The following is an 18918-nucleotide window of genomic DNA, read 5'->3' on the forward strand; positions in this document are numbered from 1 at the left end:
GAGCGGGCTCTTCAGTTACTAAGGCCACAGTCCAGGGAATAAAATTGAAACAAGTGAGTTTTTGACTGACCCTTTTTCGCACTAACACCACTGCATTCTTTGAAAGTACAGTGGATCATTTTTAGTCCAACATTAACATTTTTGTTCTTCATAACATATCAGTTCACATTCACTTGTAATTTTTAAAAATTAATCAGCATTTATTCTACAACTGGAATGACCTTTAGAGTTTATGGAATTTTTGGTGTGTGAAGATACTAAAGACTAGCTGGAGGGAAATAGGCTCCAACTTTTGACTTTGACACATTTTGAGTCGATTTGATTAAAACATTTGGTTTTAAAAACTATTATTACTTGCCAATATCTTCAATATAATTGACTTAGTTAATATACCTGATGGGACATAATTCTGAAAGGAATTTTTAATGCATCTCATATTAAAATCTTGTTGACATTTTTCAGTCTTCTTAAGGCCATGGATGTTTGCATTGATTTTAAGTTAGTTTTGGGAAAATAACTGAGAATGTATAGTAAAATGAATAATTCTGCAAACCCAATAATCCCAGTTTTGGATATCTATACTATGGAATTAAAAACACCAGAAACTAAAGGTATATGGGCAAGGATGTTTAGTGCAATACTGTTTATACTAGCACAAAACTCGGAGCATGTGGAATGTTCATTAATAGGGTGAATAAAGTATGATATAACTACACTGTGGTGAAGTATACAACTATTAAAAAGTGTAAGTTAAATCTGTATTATTGACCTTGGAGCCAATATACATGATCATAACACTTTAAGGGGAAAAGTCAAATACAGATTTTTTAATGGAAAAAATAGAACTCCGTACATGTATGTATGTATGAGATACATTTTTCATAGGTGTATGTTATCTTGGCAAGATGGGTGTGGATAGGACAGAGAGGTCACTAAATTTTTCTTTATGTCTATCTCTGTATCATTTGATTTGCTACAGTGAACATTATTGCTTTTTAAACTTAAATATTTTATAAAGTAAAAAAGAAACGGAGTCCTGCTTTCCCTATTTTGCAAAAGGAAACAAGACTATTCTTCCATGTGATAATGTAGTTATTCTGACCATTAGATATAAATTTAAAAAGAATTTATAGGCATTCAAATACCTATCAAAGCCTCATCATGTAGGCTGGTATTTTTCAGTTGTTTTAGCCCGCATTCCCCTGCATTGATTTCTCACCACCATGTGTTTATCTCCACCAGCCAAGAAGCTTTGCAGAGTTCTTACTTCCTATGGTTATATTAAAGAAACAACACCCACTCTCAGTTCTGGCCCCTCCCCTCCACCTGCCCAATTTGAGAGTTTGAACACAGCATACATTGATCCACTGCTTTTCACTAAAAGGAATGGCAATACAAAACAAGCCCTGAGAACAGAAACTTCTTGTTTAATTAAAACATGAAGGAAAACTGGAAATTTTCCTACCACATTTTTATGTGCTTCTAAAAGTGCTTTCTTAGTTTACCCCCTCTGATCCACAAATCAGAAAATCTGGTTGTAGTAATACTAGATCCTCATTACTCAATGGGTTCCTGCTCTGTCTGTGGTTACCTTTGTGTTCTCCCAGGCAGTCATGATGAAGAATCTCTCATCCAAAGGCTTTCTAGACACAAATGTTTTAAGTAACCCCAAGAGTGCAGCCAAAAGTTTGAGCAAACACAGTGTAAATAAATCATGACAATGTTTGATGAAGTGTGTGATAAAGGTAATGATACTTGAGGAAAGGATATGGAAATGAGGTTAGACTCTCAATCCTCACAGATTTATAACCTAGAGGTGGTTTTGGTTGGATTAAAATGTGAGCAAGTAGTTTGGCACAAAGGACTGGAAGACAGGACTTGCAGTCAGCTAGCTGTTTTTGGATATTGTGATAGCCAAAGTGAAGAGCTGAAGTGATTATGTAGAACACTGATGTTTAGAATTACAGGTTTCCCCAGCTATTCAAAAGTAGAGCATTCCTATGAAATGAAACCTTTTGTAAGTCAAAATAGCATAAAGCAATGAAGCAATTAATTTATTTATATTAATAATTTATTATTAATTTATATGGAAATTTTTTTGAGCGTGCTCACACTCCAAAAATAACCTCTTGGGCTTTTCTGATATCACATCTTACTAATGGGTGCACAAAATAAATCGACGAAAAGCACAGATGCTCACACCTGTTCAAAGCAATGGTGGCTTGATACTGAGATGCTGAGTGTAGTTCCCCGGAAAGGAACGTGGTGGCGCCACACTCTCCGCCGGGGGTGCCACACTCGTGGCTCTGGGGTGCGCCCTGCCTCTATGAGGGCTCACTGCCAAATGCTGAACACTGTTTTCGCTTTTCACCTTTCTTTGGATTCCTGTTGGTTAGCAAAAACTGGTGCTAATGCAGCTCTTTTATTGTAAAAGTGAAGTAGCATAACTTGAACTTTCAGAAGGCAGAAAATCCATTTTTCTTCATGCACAATTTTAGCGGATGGATTTAGTATCAAAATAAGATGTCTATTTGATAATTACAACCGTGGTGTAAAAATTCCCTCCTTCATTCAGAAAGTGTACACTGAGCATCATCTTCCAGCAAAGACTAGTGGGCTATGGGATGAGCCCAGGACAGTTGAGAAGACTCAGAGAGCGGAGCCGCAGTGGGAGGATGGGGAGAGTAAGGCAGGAGGGGCTCACATTCTCATCTGAGAAAAAGAGGATTTGGAGCTTCTAATGGCACTTTTCCTATGATTCCTGCAAAGATCAAACTGTGCCCATCTCATGCATTTAGCTATCACACATTTCGAGAAAAAAAATTTTAATATTTTCTTTGCCTCATTTTCCCTGAATCAGCTTTGTATTTTCTCCTTTGAAACAGCAATGATGCTGAAACTTGAATAGAAAGGAAATTATAAATCTGAAATTCCCCTTCTATTATTTTCTGCACACTAAATGATTCTCAGAAAAATGCACAGAGGCAGCCTTAGGAAGTTGTTTTTTTTTTTTTTTTTCCTCTAAGCAACTTTTTCAAGAACTAAAACAATTCTGAGGGGGCACCTGGGTGGCTCACTGGGTTGAGCAGCCAGCTCTTGATTTCGGCTCAGGTCATGGTCTCAGGGTCTTGGGATCTAGTCGGCCTCAGGCTCTATGATCAGCAGGGAGTGTGCTTGAGAGTCTCTCTCTCCCCCCTCCCTTTGCCTCTCCCCCAACGTGTGCACTCTCTCTCAAATAAATAAATAAATCTAATAAACGAAAAAAAGAACTAAATTCTGAAAGCAGCAGTGGTATGTTGGAAGATTTAGATTCAGATTAATTTGACCACTGGTCTGTGGCTTATAGGGGTAAGATCTTCAAAGATTAATGAAAGTTGCTGTCAAATCAGGGTTTAGAAATAAAACTACTGGAAAAATTTATTATGTAAGTAATTATGCTAAGTGAGGTGATTTGTGTCATGGATGCTAACTTTTCCTTCTCATGTTTACTGAATCCAGGTTCGGCTAGAAACCTAGCCTAGTCTAAGAAGCTGATTAGATGGAAAAAAATCTGCCGTAAAGGTAAATTTAAATGAATTAGATTAAGTAAATGCAATGACACTATTATGTAATGTGTTTTTAAAAAACAAATGCAATTTGACAAAAAGGAAAAAAGAAAAGAGATAAAATATAAGAATAAGAAAGAGACCAAAAGAGGAAGTCCATTTTTAAACTGGACTGATTTGCCCAGAAGTTTGGGGATTTCTCCAGAGATGCTGAAGAAAGGGGGCAGGGCTCCCAGACAGGGTGTGGGAGCAGCTTCTGCAGAGGCTCCCTCTGATAGAGGCTGTCCTCCTGATTCAGTCTCCATTTTATTTTTATACAGCCCATCTCCAGTTTATGAGTGGCTTGTGTCAAAAGGTTCACTTGTAAATCAGTAAGTTACAACTGCTGTTGTAATGCCAATAATTAGACCCTAAAGTGCACCACGGTTGACTTGGCTGTTATGCATGAGTGTGAGCAGGTTTAATTAGAGAAAGACAAGCAAGTCTATGAAAATTTCTATGCATACTAACCCATTTGGCTGGGTGGAAACAGTAAATGTGGAAGGTTTGGAGCAGAGAGACCTGGGTCTGTTTGCGTCTGTATCTCTCTCTTTCTCTTTCTCTGCTGCTTACTAGCTGTGGGCAGGCTAGTTAATCTCATTAAAGGTCATCATCAGAGTAAAATAATAGCATCTCCTGAGGGCATTGTTGTGAGAATTAAATGAGTATTTTGCACAGATGTTAGCTTGTTATATATTACTATATAGGTATGTTACAATATTAATGGATGCTAATTGTTATGATACATGATAATTATAATTCCTTATATATGGCTTTCTGCATGTTGCATTTTCTCCAAGAAAGATTGTAAACTTTGAGAGCAGAGAGTTTTGTCACGCGCTTTGGTGAATCCTTAAATGCAATGTACTTTGAACACAGACGCTATATTTTTCCATTTGTTGACAATGGTTTGCTTTGTTCAAGGGCTTTAGAGATTAAAAACTCCACTCTCTGATTTTTTCACAATTTTTTCTCTGTTACAGGCATGTGGCTAGCACAACTCTTAACGATAACCGTGTCTAGGGGGTTATTTTGGCTCAAGGGGAAGAATAGGGGAAGAACAAGAACGGGAGAGAAAATCCCTCGTGATACTTAGACAAATGTCGGAAGGAAAAAGAAAGAAGTGTATGTATCTGAGAAAGGGATGACCCAGTAGAAATAAGAAAGTAATGTGTGAAAGGTCCACTGAAAGGAAAGGGAGGTGGGAGTGGGGATGCAGTATGGCGTTAGTACCTCAAATTGACCAGCAGGTGGTGTGTCACCAGTTTGGAGGAGGAATTTGGCACAAGGTGGAATGATAGATGGGCAGCTTCACCAGGGGGCACTTGGCAGATTAGGCTCCTGCTCTCTGACCATGTGTGCATAGGATGGAAACCATCTGGGAAATTCTACTTAAGGGAATATCTGGGGTAGGCATAAAGGCCCATCAGGGCATCTCTCAACCCAAGGTGCTCAAGCAAGACCATGCTTCTTTCCTCTTCCGGCATCCTCTGAACCTGGTCGTGCCACCACTTTCAGTGACTTGCTATCCAATATTGGGTCCAGGAACAGAAGGGTAGAGAACTGAAACTTAGGAAGAAGTGTCTGACCTTATTAATGGATGGTGAGACTTTGCTGCTCAGGGTCCTTTATTCTTGATCACATTTCTTACGGCTTTCTCCTCTTTGTGTAGATGATTAGAGCCCTTAAGTATGCTGGTAGGTCTCTTTATATAAAAAAGATCTCATTTACAAATGAACAACTGATACACATTTATGACATGGCAACAGTAGGAAAAAAGTGATAAGCATAAAGAGGGGGGAAACACTGACCCCAACTCCCAAAGATAACTGCTATTAAAAATTTGATGCACAGTTGACCTTTGAACAACATGGGTTTGAACTGCACAGGTCCACTTACAAGTGGTTTTTTTTTTTATAAATACAGTACTGTAAATGTATTTTCTTAATATTTATTTTCACTAACTTACTTTATTATAAGACTACAGCATATAATACATATAACATACAAAATACGTGATGATCGTCTGTTTGTGTTATGGAAAAGGCTCAGTCAACAGAAGGCTCTTAGTCATTAAGGGTTAGGGAGTCAAAAGTTACACAAGGATTTTTAGTTGTGTGGGGGTCAGGGCCCCTAACCCTGTGTGTTTCAAGTGTCAACTATATAATGTTTCTGACTTTTACATATGTTCACATGTCTTCCTAGAAAAATGAGATCATACTAAATAAACTGTTTTATAACTTGTGTTTTCCACTTAATATATGCTGAATATTTTTCCATGTTAATATACTTCAACAACATTATGGTGATTGCATAGTACTAAGTCTTATGAATATATAATAATTTATTCAACTACTTTTGGTACATAGACTGTTTCTAATTTTTCACTAGTATACACAGTGCTGTGAGAAACATTCCTGCACATATGAAAATCCATATTATTTCCTTGGGATATGTTTCTAGGAGAGGAACTGAAGAATTAAAGGGTCTACATATTTTAAAAAGCTTTTGCTACATATCACAGAATTATCTTTCTTACACATGGTACCAATTTATGCTCTTGGCAGCAGAGTATAAAGGTGCCATTTTCCAAAACCTCCTGCCAACAACATTGGGGATTATCAGTTTTTATCTTTGTCAAGTTTAGAGGTAATACATGGTATCCTATCATTGTTTAATTTGTACTCATTTTTAAGAAGATGGATTTTTTTTATATGTGTGTAAATGGTCATTTATATTTCTTTACTTGTAAAGTCTTTATTATATTCTTTGCCTAGTTGTTAATGATAAAGACTGTTTATATGTTAAGGCTATTAACTTTTTACTTTACAGGTTTCATTTTTTAATCTCATTCTGTCATTTGTGGTTTAATTTTGTTTATGGTGGGGTTATTTTTGACATACATAAACTTTACTTTTTACTTATTTAAAATATTTAAAACATTCTTAAATGGTTTCTGCTTTTGTGATCATAATTAAAATAATTTTCATGATAAAATCATTTAATCATGATTAAAATAATTTTAAGATTATAAAAACAATCACATGATTTTCTTCAAGTTCATGTGTGGTCTTATTTTCACCATTCAGCTCTTTTGTCCGCTAGGCATTTATTTTGTGTATGGTATGAGGTAATTGATTTTATTTTTGTGAGGTAATAATTGATTTTTCTTTTTTAAAGATTTTATTTATTTGACAGAGAGAGACGCAGTGAGAGAGGGAACACAAGCAGGGGGAGTGGGAGAGGGAGAAGCAGGCTTCCCGCTGAGCAGGGAGCCCGATGTGGGGCTCGATCCCAGGACCCTGGGATCATGACTTGAGCCAAAGGCAGACGCTTAATGACTGAGCCACCCAGGTGCCCCTGATTTTTCTTTTATTTTAATAATTGGTGATATTTTATTTTATTTTTCCTCATACTTAACTATTCAACCAGTCATTAAATAATCCATTCCTTTCCCACTGAGTTTAAATATCATATTTAACAAATAAACATTCTAATATAGTATTTGTTTTTATATTTCTGGCTTTCTGTTCTGCTCCATTGGTCTGCCTCTTTTGGCACCAGAATCAAACTTTTAATTCTTAATGTTTTCATCCTATTTAATACCTCATACCCCCCACCCACTTTGTTGTTTTCTAAAATTTTCTTTACCATTCTCAGTTTCTTTTTTTCACATCAACTTCAGAATTTTTTTTTTTTTGGACCGGTTTTTTAAAATCTCTGGCACTTTAATCAAAATTTAATTATATTTATAAATTAAACAGAGGAGAATGGACATCCTGACAATGTTGAGTCTTCCAGTCCTGGAAAATCATAGAATGCTCCATTTATTGAAATATTTCCTATTTTCTCAGTAGAGTTTTATAAATTTCTTTATATTTTCTTCACTTTTCTTGTCTTTCCTAGAAATTTTGCTATTACTGTTGCCATTCTGAATGCGATTTTTTTTCCATGATTTTTCTAACAGTTTTAGGCTGTTATGTGGGAAACCCAATTAATTTTATTTTGTGATTGTTCACTGACATTTCTAATTATTTAAAACATCTTTTAAAAGTTAATTCTACTAAGTAAATGATTATAACATATGCAAGTTGGATAATTTGGTCTCTTGCTTTCTCATAATTCTTCTTTACTTTTTGTTTGTTTGGTTTTCATTTTCTTGTCTGGTTGCAAGGGCTCGAATGTCCAGAACAGCACTGTGTGATGGTACTGATGATGGGCACCCTTTCTCTGTTTCTCATTTTAATGTTAATATCTCTACTACTGCACCATTAGGTATGACACTTGTGTTTGGTTTGGGATAAGCTTTATCATGACAAGAAAAATTCTCCTAACTCCATTTTATTAATTTAAAAAATTGATATTGAATTTTATCAGAAGACTTTTCAAGAGTACCTCTTATGCTAATTCAAAGGCTTTTTTCCATCATGTCATCATACTAATGCATTCCTTAATATTCAGAGTTTTTTACGTCTCTTGGGTAAACTGTGTTTATTTGTGAGGTTAGTTTGTGGTTTCCATTATTATGCTTTATCAGTTTGTTTGTTTGTTTGTTTTTATGTCTGGGATATTATGTTAGGTTTCTGTTACTTTTGTCCATTTGAACATTTTATACAGCCTGGGAATTATCTGTGGCTTGAAACTCAGGGAGAACTTGATTGTGTAAGTAATTTGGACTAAAAACTTTTTTGGAAACAATTTCTTAATAACTGACATTTTTCCATGATTATCGATCTGTTGTTTTTCAACTTCTTAGGTCAGTTTGCTTCTAATTAACTCTTTTGGCTCTACCTATGGTATTGGATATGTGGTATTCTCATTACTGAACCTTTCTAAGCATCCTGTGATTGCCTTTTTGATTTCTTTCCAATCAATGATTTTCTTAAAGAAGAGTCGTAAAAATTTTCCAAGAGCTTGGCTCTTTTTTGACTTACATTTTGCAATTACTTTATAGTTATATTACAATATGGTCATAGAATGTGGTGAAAATAATTTCTTTGAGGGGGACATTACTTAAGATTTTTTTGGTGGCCTAATATAAAATCAGTTTCTGTAAACTTTTCTTGTATCTTTTCTGTGAAGAATAAACAGAAGATCTTTCTCTTTAATCATTCATTTACTCATTCAGCATTGTTTCCGCTGCGTGTCTCCTACAGGTCAGACATTGTATTAGGCACTGCAGGATATAAAATGAATAAGTCACAGACTTTCTTTAAGGTCGTCAAAGTTTGGATGGGACATAGACACATTAAGACCTAATTATAACACAGAGTAAGAAATGCAACAGTAACAGAATGTACAAAAGAAGGATTTAAGCCCTGTCCTAGGTTCTGGGAATACAAAGATGCCTAAGATTCTACCATGGTTTTTGAGAGGCCTTCAGTACAAAAGTGTAAAAATAAAATAAAATAAAATAAAATAAAAAATAAAATAAAATAAATAAATAAATAAAATAAAATAAAATATAAAATAAAATAAAGAGGTCAGAGACAGACTTTTGGAGGCAAGACATCTAATCAGGAAACTACTGTAGTCATTCAGTAATAAATTAAGATATATGAGAGCTGTTAGAAAACAGGAAGAACAGAGAGGATTTTTACATGTGAGAGCAGCAGGTATTAGAAGAGTCCACACAGGAGGCTGAAGGAGGTAGGAATGAATTTTTACAGAAGCCAAAAGAGAACACAATAAGGAGTGCATGGTTAGTTAGGTCAAGTGCAGCCTAGAGGTCAAGTAAGATAAAAGCAAAAACGTGTCCAATAGCATTGGTCTTTGGTGACTTGGGGAAAGTAGGTTCAGTGAAGTTGGGGGAAGACCCAGAATGGAAACAGGCCTCAATGTGAATGGGATGTGAAGATGATGGACGCAAGAAGTGTTTCTCCAGAAGCTCACCTGTGAAGGGAATGAGTAGGTTAGGGCAGTAATTAATGGAGCAAAGGATCAAAAAGGCTTGTTTTTAGGACATAAAAATCATGTGAGCATATTTAGATAATGAGGAGGATGAGTAGACAGGGAGAGAAGGCGTGATTGTTGGCAAAGAATCCTGAAGAGGGGGGAGTCCCAAGGTGAGACAGAAAGCCCCGGGGGTGGATGGCCTTCGGCGGAGGAGGGTATTTCTTTCGGAGTTGAAGGCGAAAATTGGTACCTATAGGTGTCTGGGGCAGAAAGGGGGGATTTCCCCATTTCTTTCCGAGGCTAGAAGAGTGCCTTTGTGGAACCTCAGTGACAGCCCTGGACACTGTCAGAAGTGTCCAGGATCTTGGTCTGTGTTGACAGTTCACTTATGGTTTGGATCCATCCCTTCCTCTTTCCCAACAGAATGAGAGAATTTCTATGCTTACCTTTCCTGAGGCTATTTTTTTAATTGGTCATTGAAGGGTTTCCAGAAGCCTCTGCCTCATTAACTATATGGTATGCAATGGATCATCAGAATAATTAACACCACCAGTTGCAAATAAAGTGATTGATGGATGCCATAAGATCACAAGTTTCCATTACTCTAAGTGCAAAGTATAAATAAATCAAAATAACATTTCGAATCTTCAGTAGGCCTCCTTTTCTGTTTGATTAATGATTGTCATATGAGGAAAAAGGGTTATGAAGTTGACATATTTTAGCACATTGTATTTTAATATCTGTAGTTCCTTTGTATTACTAACTCTGAACAAAAGGGATATGTTTTGAAGCTTGCAAAAAATTTTTCTATTTACACTTCGGTCACTCACATGTTGGTAACAAATTAGTCCCCTGAAAGAATGGCAAGAATGAGGGGTTTTTTTTTGTTTGTTTGTTTTGGTTATTCTGGAAAAACTCTATCCTTTGTATGGAGGGAAACTTCTGGTTTGATTAATTCTGTAAATAATTATGAGACAAAACCCAGATATGAAAGGTTGCCCACACAAGCTTCTCTGTTGAGTAAAATCTCACTTATTAAAAATCAAGGTTGACAGTTTAACAGGCTCATTATGGTGCAGAAATCCCCTGGGGCATTTTAACCTCTTAAAATCTTTTTTGGATATTCAGTTTGCCAGATGAGCTGCCTGCCTGTCCTATCTGCATTCTACCCTGCTTGGGCTCTGCTTTTAGCGTTACTCTTACTCTACCAAGAAGTCGGGTGCTATCCAAAGTCAAAGCGACCACAGGCTTTCCTTGGAGAGGGGGGAAAATCAGCTAAGGTGAGAAGTATGAATTCAACAAGGCACCCAGATGGTCTGCCACCTTTGTGAGCAGCACAGGAAACAGCAGGTTGGTTCCACTTCCTAGCACCAAAGGGGGCAGGCAGCACATCTGTAAAGTGGCTTGTAAATCTTGTGATCATTTCTGTTTCCACTCTGATTCCCTAGCTGATAATCTCAACGGCTCTGCTGTGCCCCCAAAATGTTGACACGATCCAACAGATAACTACAGTGTGCGGACGCTGGGTCTTAAGTTACCTGAAACTCATTTCCATTGGCTCTCTAGACGAAGCCGCATCTGATATTCTTCCTTAACCCCTCACCCATTAGCCCCTCAGCACCGCTTGGCACAGCAGCCCTGGCCTTTGAAATTAAACCTAAACATTCCGAGCTGGTTAGTCTGCCTTCCTCAGAACGGGCAGCCCAGTCTTACAGCTCTTCCCACAGCCCGGAGCCTGGATGCTAAGACGAAACTGAGACGGAGCAGCGCTCTGATGTCCTCCGGGGGCTCCGGCACGCAGCATGGTTTGCACCTGCAGCGCAGGGCTGTGCTTCCTTCTTCTTGCTGGTCAAGAGCCCCAGTGAAAACCGGAGGGAGTTGAGGGAACATAGGGGCGGCCAGCCCCTCCCCCCTACGCCCCTTCCCCCTCCCCCACACGTATCAACTTTCCACTTGCCGTGACCTGCCCTTCAGGGTGACTTATCAGCTGTTTGGGGTTTGCCACTAAAAGAAAAATTGTGGAGTGTACTGCTCTGCGTGCAAATGAAACGGCTGAGCCAGCTTGCGAATTAGGAGAATAATGATCTTCAGGTTCTGACCTCCTGGCACGGCAGCAGGCAGCCGTATTTATCAGGAGGTGCATGTGACTGGGTAAGACACAGAGCCCAGCTTGAAGGAAACAGCTGCTCGAAGCATGCTCCGGCACTTGGCAGCCGGACAGGCAGGACGCTGATGTGAGCAGGACAGCAGAACCGCCCCAGTAAGTAACTGGAGAACTTTTGAGAGAGAGAGAGAGAGAGAGAGAGAGAGAGAGTGTGTGTGTGTGTGTGTGTGTGTTTTGCAAGGCACTGGCAATTTTTAATTTTGATTTTGATTTCCATTTGGCATTCAAGGAGGTATTTTATGTTATCTGTTGTTAATAGTCATTTGTATTACTAATTTTTTTTTTTTTTAAGAATCTGACATTTGCAGCAACGTCGTATTCTAACTTTAAGGGTGAATGAGGCATATTGCTTGATTCCTACCTAGGAAGTAGCGAGTTGATTTCCTGGTGTCTGGGATTTTTATGGTCTGTGGTGTTTAGATTCAAAGCCAAGATTCAGGTTATGAAGTAGAGAGCTTATTAAAGTGACCTGATGACTGGGTTTGATTTTAATCGATTTTACCATTGAAATTTGAAAAAAAATAGTGTTTTGAGAAATGTGTATGTCTGACTTGACCAGTCAGCTTTGGAAACGATCTCATTTAACGAAGTATAACAATCTGCAATATAGGAAACTAACAAAATAATATTTAGATTTAGATGAGGAAGCATTTTTTAGATTTCAGGCATGCTTTCCAACTCAGTGGAGATATGTTTTATAGCTCTTTTCTTGAACAAGCTAATTCAACCTTGTTACTTTAAAGCTAAATTTTTTAGTCACCCCTGGTCTTCCTTACTTTAGAAAGGGAAAGTTAGTGTTTTGATGATGCTCAGTGTCTTTCTTCCTTGTTGATGACCTGGATTATAAAAGTGTTGCCTGTGGCTGATTATCAGTTCTGGGGGCTTGATAGCTGGCTTCCAGCCAGGTAATAGACCTGTTCTCCCTCAGGTTACTTCAGCTTACTGGAGCTTGCTCTCAGGAGAGCAGGACAGCAGGCCCCATGCTGGAATGGGGCTGTTGTTCAGGGACTTTTGTCCTTCTGTGGTAGTCACCAGCCAGAATGTTTAAGCAAGGAAAAGGGGAAAGGGAGAGGACAGAACCCGGAATCAATGAGGTAAACCTCTGGAAGTGACAGGCCTCTGAATCAGAGCCCTGGGGGAGATAACCAAACAAGTTCCTTTTTCTGGATTGCCTGGACATTAGGAAGGGGGGTGGGCAGGTTGTTTTGATTTGAATTCTTACCAAACAGTTATTTTGCTTGAGACAAGCACAGAGTATTCCAAAGTGTGTTTGTTTCCCGGGGTGACTGATGGATGGTCAGATACGCTCGGATTGTCCAGTTGTCTTGCAGTTTCTGCTCCCTGCCTGGAGGGAGCTCTGCTCTCCCTGCACCCCCTCCACTCCTGGAAGGTGGAGGATGGACTGAAAATGACCTGGAGCGCACTGGGCCTGCTGCAGTTCCCCTCGGTGCAGTTGGTCTCGAGTACCCCATCAGTCAAAGGTCTGGGGTGGATGCACTTTCAGACGCCCATCTGGAAAAGTGGCTAGTCTGGCACTGGGAAGTTTCTCCTCTTCTTTTCCTTAAAATGTAGAAGAAGCTACAAGACTTGGAATGTTCAACGAGAGAAAAATATTTCTAACTCTTCCATTCCTTTTTATGCCATTTGTGTGAGGGCTTTGATTTAGCCCGTGGCCACGTGGCTCAGTGACTTCCCTGTTTGCCAGCAGGGCTGCCCACTGGGCCACTTTTTAAGGAGTTTGCTCATGGTTTAGTTTCACTTTTACTGCAGGCATAGTGGAAAAGAACGATCAGGTGAAATTATGTCTCCAGAATAAGAGAGACACCCACAATAAAATGGGGGAAGGGGTCTCATTGGCAGTCAAGTTATCCTTTGAATTACTCAGGTGCTGATTTTTTCAGGGCCCACAGATTATTTTGGAAAAACCTCATGATATCTTGAATATTAACAGCATAATGAATAATTATTTTACATGTTGATAGTATGTCTATAGAGTCAAAGACTTAGATCTGGACAGGAATTCTAGAATGTGCCATCTAGCACATTCATTTCAAAGTTGAGAAAATTGTAACATCTATCTGGGTCAAAGTGCTAGTTTGTTGCCGAGCCAGAAAAGAGAGCCCAAGCCTTGCGCTACTATTATTATATTATGATTATAACATTAACCCTAATAATTATAACTTATATTTACTATGCACGTACTCTGCCAAATGATGTGCTAAGCAAGTGTATTCATTTTCATATAATCTTCACAATACGTCTATGTATATATCATTATACCAGTTCTATAGATGGAGAAACTGAAGCTCAGGGGCCCCCCCTCCCCCTTAGCTGCTGGGCGGTACATGGCACAGACAGAAGTGGCTCCTGGATCTGACTCCAGAAACTGCACACATTAAAAGAAGAAAAGTGGAATTAAAAAAGAAAGAAAAGTGGAACACGTACACTAATCCCACAAGTTTAAACTTAAAAGCAAAACTTAATGAAATGCTTAACGGAATGCAAATGAGAATATTTCAGTGCCACACAGACACACACCGTGTGTGAAGGCTCTTGCGAACGCTCCCGGGCAGGAAGGGTGAGGTTTCCCCTTGTGACAGTCCAGGCCCAAGCTGTACAGGATCACTGACCTGCAGCGTGTTTTTCTCATTGAAAGCAGTTCAGGGATGGCTCTCCCATTGGGAGGAACAGCAAGTTTGAACTTTATCGTTAGCCTGGAGCACTCCACTGTCCCTGCCCTTTCTGGCCTTTTCCTCAGCTTTTCCTGTCACTCCTTTCCTTTGGAGGACAGCCACTCCATCCCTGCCCCACCCCCAAATAGCTGGCTTCGTGGTGATAACACTATTACCAGACCTGTTCATTGTTGTTCAACCTGGAAGGTTGGTTGTCTGAGTAGGTGGTTGTTATTCATGAATAGAAATAATGTAGTTCTTCCATCTGTTTGCTCCAGCTGTTCTGAGCCTGAGGGGAGGTCATAGGTGGGGGGAGGGGAGGGAATGAGGTGAGGGAGGAGAGGTGTGCTTTTCTCCGCTGACTGGGATGCTGTCTGCTCCAGCCTTTGCCCAGGTATACACTTCTCCCTGCACCTGTCGCAGATCTAAAGACTGCCTGTCTTACTGTGGGCCATGAGCCTGAAGCTTCTCTGGGTCAACAGCCAGAGACCAAGCCCTTAAAGAAACGTAGCTCTCGGGGCGCCTGGGTGGCTTAGTCGGTTAAGCGTCTGCCTTCAGCTCAGGTCACGGTCCCAGGGTCCTGGGATGGAGCCCCATATCGGGCTCCCTGCTCAGCAGGGTGTCTGCTTCCCCCTCTGCCTGCCGTTCCCCCTGCTTGTGCTTTCTCTCTCTGTCAAGTAAGTGAATAAAATCTTAGAAAGAGGGGCGCCTGGGTGGCTCAGTTGGTTAAGCGACTGCCTTCGGCTCCGGTCATGATCCTGGAGTCCCGGGATCGAGTCCCACATCGGGCTCCCTGCTCAGCAGGGAGTCTGCTTCTCCCTCTGACCCTCTACCCTCTCATGCTCTCTATCTCTCATTCTCTCTCTCTCAAATAAATAAATAAAATCTTTGAAAAAAAAAATCTTAGAAAGAACGAAAGAAAGAACGAAAGAAAGAAAAGAAAGAAAGAAAGGTAGTTCTTGAACCCTTCTAAAAATTTTATTTGTTCTTCCATGTGGTTAAATGTCAAAATTAGGGCTGACAATGAGAAAGAGCACTGAGTGATACATATATAGCAGAAGGGTCCTGTGCTTAATCAGAAGGAAAATTAAGAGTGGAGACCAGTCATGGATGTCTTTGAGAAAGTTATCAGTGTGTTTTCAAGGCTGTTAATGGCAAGATCACACATTCTGAAGATCAAGCTACTTATAGCAAGAAAGGGGAATTTTTAATCTACTTGTCACCTACTGATGCTTCTAAAGCTAAGCCCAACGCCAGAGAAGTCAGCAAAAACAGTCTGCTAAACCAGAACCACTGGAAATTACCTGCAGTTCTTGCTGGGAATGGCTTATTTCCATGGCAGTCGGTGCTGTCCAGTGGGTTATTACAGAGACACAGGAGACAGATTCAAAATCACCGCAGAGTCCGTACGTTATACTCCAGAGCTGGTTTAAAGCAAAATAAAGTGTTTGGTTATTTTCTTAGGAGCTTTTAGGATGAGGAAACAAAATTTGTGATGCCGTTGTCGGTTGGCTTTGTTTCTTTGTTTTTTCCAGGTTGTGTGTTCCGAAAAACCTGTTCCCAAAGAGTTCACTCCCTTGGGTCCCACTTCCCCTTTGTATTGATCGCTCATTTACAATCCCTAGAGTTGTTCTGCTACTTGCAAGTCCCATTTCCTTTGTTTGATGGATTTGAAAGTATTTTGGTTTGTTTTTGTGGTTGCATATGATCACAGTGGTGTCTGTGTAGGTTTGCTGTGTTTGATCTTGAGCCCATTTGTAGTATCAGTAAGACAAATTCCTGCATTTATAGAGGAATTTTCCGGGGTAAGGCACTTTCTTGCACTTTGCCACAATCCTGTGAAAGACGGAGGACATCTTCACCACTGTTTACAGTGAGGAAACTGAGAATGAGGGAAAGTGAGTGACATGGAACCAGTACCTGGCAGAGCTCAGTGAAGTCCTCCGTCCTCTGACTCTGAATAATAGTATCGATAGAATTGTCGTCTGTGATCAAAAGTGCTGTAATTTGTATTATTTCTGTTGCGCAAAAGGTAAATGGGAGACTGATTCAGGATGTACCATGTTGTGCATGTCAGTGAGGGTACTTGTGCAGTATTTCTAAATGATCTTAGTGGTCATTTTCCTCCCCGGCACACCCAATGTGGCTAAGTTGGAGTCCTGCTAACTATGGCATGATGTAATAGTCAACTTTTATAAGGGATCTGGGTTTTTTGTTTTTTGTTTTAGATATAAAAAATGCAGTCTCTTGTTCAGCATGCACTCCCATTATCCCACAAAACCGTCAGCTATCTTGGAAGTTCCGCCTGGTTTCAGTACCCTGCCTCCCATGGGAAATAGTATACTTTGACTACTAGGAACGGTGTCCACTGTGACCATTTCCCTCTGCAAAGTTACCTGCAAGATTCCTAGGTTGCTAGAATAATCAAGAATCTTCACTACTAGTCAGTTTTCTGTTATGGTCACCCAGTTCATTGTATAACAGCATTATCTGTGTGTTGGCAAGGTCATAAAAATGACAGCGTCCGATGCCTGATGGTTTTACAGTGTAGCTGTACATTTTGATGGCTGTGACTTAGAGGTGGGGGGGAAACAAGGGAACCTCTCTTTGACAATAATAGCTATTACAGTGTTTCTTTCTAAAGTCCTTTTTGAGTATGAGTGTGAAAGGTAGCCTTCTTTGAATTTAAAAAATCCTGAAAAACATTTATTCATGAATTGACTCAAAGAGTATTTTTCTTAGTAACTACTGTAATAATCAGAACTTATTGTATCTCTCAAGAGGACAAAAGGGGAAAGAAAATTGTTTAAAAAGAAGGAAAGAAAGAAAATGAACAAGGCTTAGTGTCCTGGGGATGTCTGGGTGGCTCAGTTGGTTAAGTGTCTGACTCTTGGTTTCAGCTCAGGTCATGATCTCAGGGTCATGGGATCAAGCTCCACGTGGGGCTCTGTGCTCAGTGCAGAGTCCGCTTGAGATTCTCTCTCCCTCTCCCTCTGCTGTCTCTCTCTCTAAAATAAATAAAAATCTTAAAAAAAAAAAAGGCTTAATGTCCTGGATTCCATTCTGTAGAATAGGAAATAATATAAACCTTGATATCCCTATTGTAAGTGGAGAATTCAGCTCAATATATGAATGATTTATGTACCTGCAGATACCCCAATATCTTGTAAGTTTCCATGTGATCATTTAATTTTTTGAAGGCTCATCTATTCCAACTGCTTTCCTATCTTTACACTTAACTTAGTGCTACTTTAAGAGGACCCATCCCCACCCCACAAAATATTCCAAGACACTTGCCTAGATCATTATGTCATTGTGTTGTGTTTTTGTGTTGTGTTATAAGTGAATGCGTTCCAGGTACAATCCTTGACAGAGATCTAGTGATGGGGAAAATGACATGGAAAAAAGTTCGTCACTAATTCCAGAACTTCATTTTAGTCACTACCTTGCTGCTGTTCATTGTTTCAAAAATCACAGACGAGGTCTTTGTACTGTGGTTGAGACCTTAGCGACTGATGAACTGGCCAAAAGGAAGTTAAGGGGTTGGAGAAGAATTCAGGCAAAGGGACCATCAATCTGCCAAGGAATCAGACTCCAGATTAAAAAAAAAAAAAAGAAAGCAAGAAAGGGGGGAAAAAGGCTGGTTAGTTAGTCATCTGTTCTGTTTTGAAAAAGTAGTTTTCTTTTCATTTAACAGTTCAAAATGAGCTGAACCAGTTTTCCTTGGATACTCTTTTATAAGTTCACTTTAAGAAGGTACCACCTAGGGGTTCCTTTTTAGGAATTGACACACTGGTTTGACAGAACTCTCTGGACCTAGAATCAAGGAGCTGGGAAGAAAAATGGCCTTCTCCAGCCACACTCTGTCAACTTGCCTATGACTATCAAGGAGGAATGTTCTCAAATCTCAAGTTAATATAGAATTCTGAAGCTCAAAAACTACACAAGAATTTAAAACCTTTTTAAAATAGAAGAACTGAGTATAATTTCCATACTTGGCTCTGGAAAAATCATACCCTGGCTTCAATTTGACTAAACTTGGGATTCTGCTTTACTTTCGGTTCTGCTTTTTAAAAGTAGAAAGTATTTCATGTATGCATGGAATGCCTGCCATTCAAAATCATATGAGTTGACAGGATGTTTTGCAGATTATTTGTTTATGGCAAGGACAGTGCTCAGTCTGAATGGCGGTGCTCTGGATTTCTCTGTTGTCTCTTTCTCTCCCCACTCACTCAGGTTCTAAGATGAATCTCTCTCTCTTTTCCTTCTGTAGTTGGCATTTAAACAGAATCTGCTGCTGGGAGAGGAAAGAAATGGATGTTTCTTTTCACAACTCCCAGAGGTAGACATTATCATTGACACTCTTATAGAAGAGAAAACTAAATTTCAGAGAGGTTGAGTATCTTCCCTAAGGTCACAAGCCAGCGAGTAGTGAAGCCAGGATTCTGGTCCTAGTCTGCCTGTAAACGAAGTATGTACCTTTTTGGGTGCCTGGGTGGCTCAGATGGTTAAGCGTCTGCCTTCGGCTCAGGTCATGATCCCGGGGTCCTGGGATCTGAGTCTCGCATGGGGAGCCCGCTTCTCCCTCTGCCTTTCTCTTTCT

The 18918-nt window shown here is 39.6% G+C and overlaps 1 protein-coding gene across 9 annotated transcripts in view; it reads left to right on the forward strand.

Annotated features, from left to right (window-relative positions):
* RASGRP3 (RAS guanyl releasing protein 3) overlaps window positions 1–18918 on the forward strand; it is a 110572-nt gene that overhangs the window by 25144 nt on the left and 66510 nt on the right. For 3 of the 9 annotated variants that reach the window (XM_027621806.2, XM_027621805.2, XM_027621810.2), the window contains exon 2: window positions 3499–3561. The exons of 3 other annotated variants lie outside the window; for them this stretch is intronic. The gene's annotated coding sequence lies outside the window, so the exon portion shown is untranslated. Of the gene's footprint in view, window positions 1–3498; window positions 3562–11445; window positions 11740–18918 lie in introns of those variants that run through there. 3 more of the 9 variants (XM_027621812.2, XM_027621809.2, XM_027621813.2) reach the window with 1 other exon arrangement.

The sequence above is a fragment of the Zalophus californianus genome, chromosome 8 (assembly GCF_009762305.2).
Source record: "Zalophus californianus isolate mZalCal1 chromosome 8, mZalCal1.pri.v2, whole genome shotgun sequence".
NCBI classification, from domain to species: domain Eukaryota; kingdom Metazoa; phylum Chordata; class Mammalia; order Carnivora; family Otariidae; genus Zalophus; species Zalophus californianus.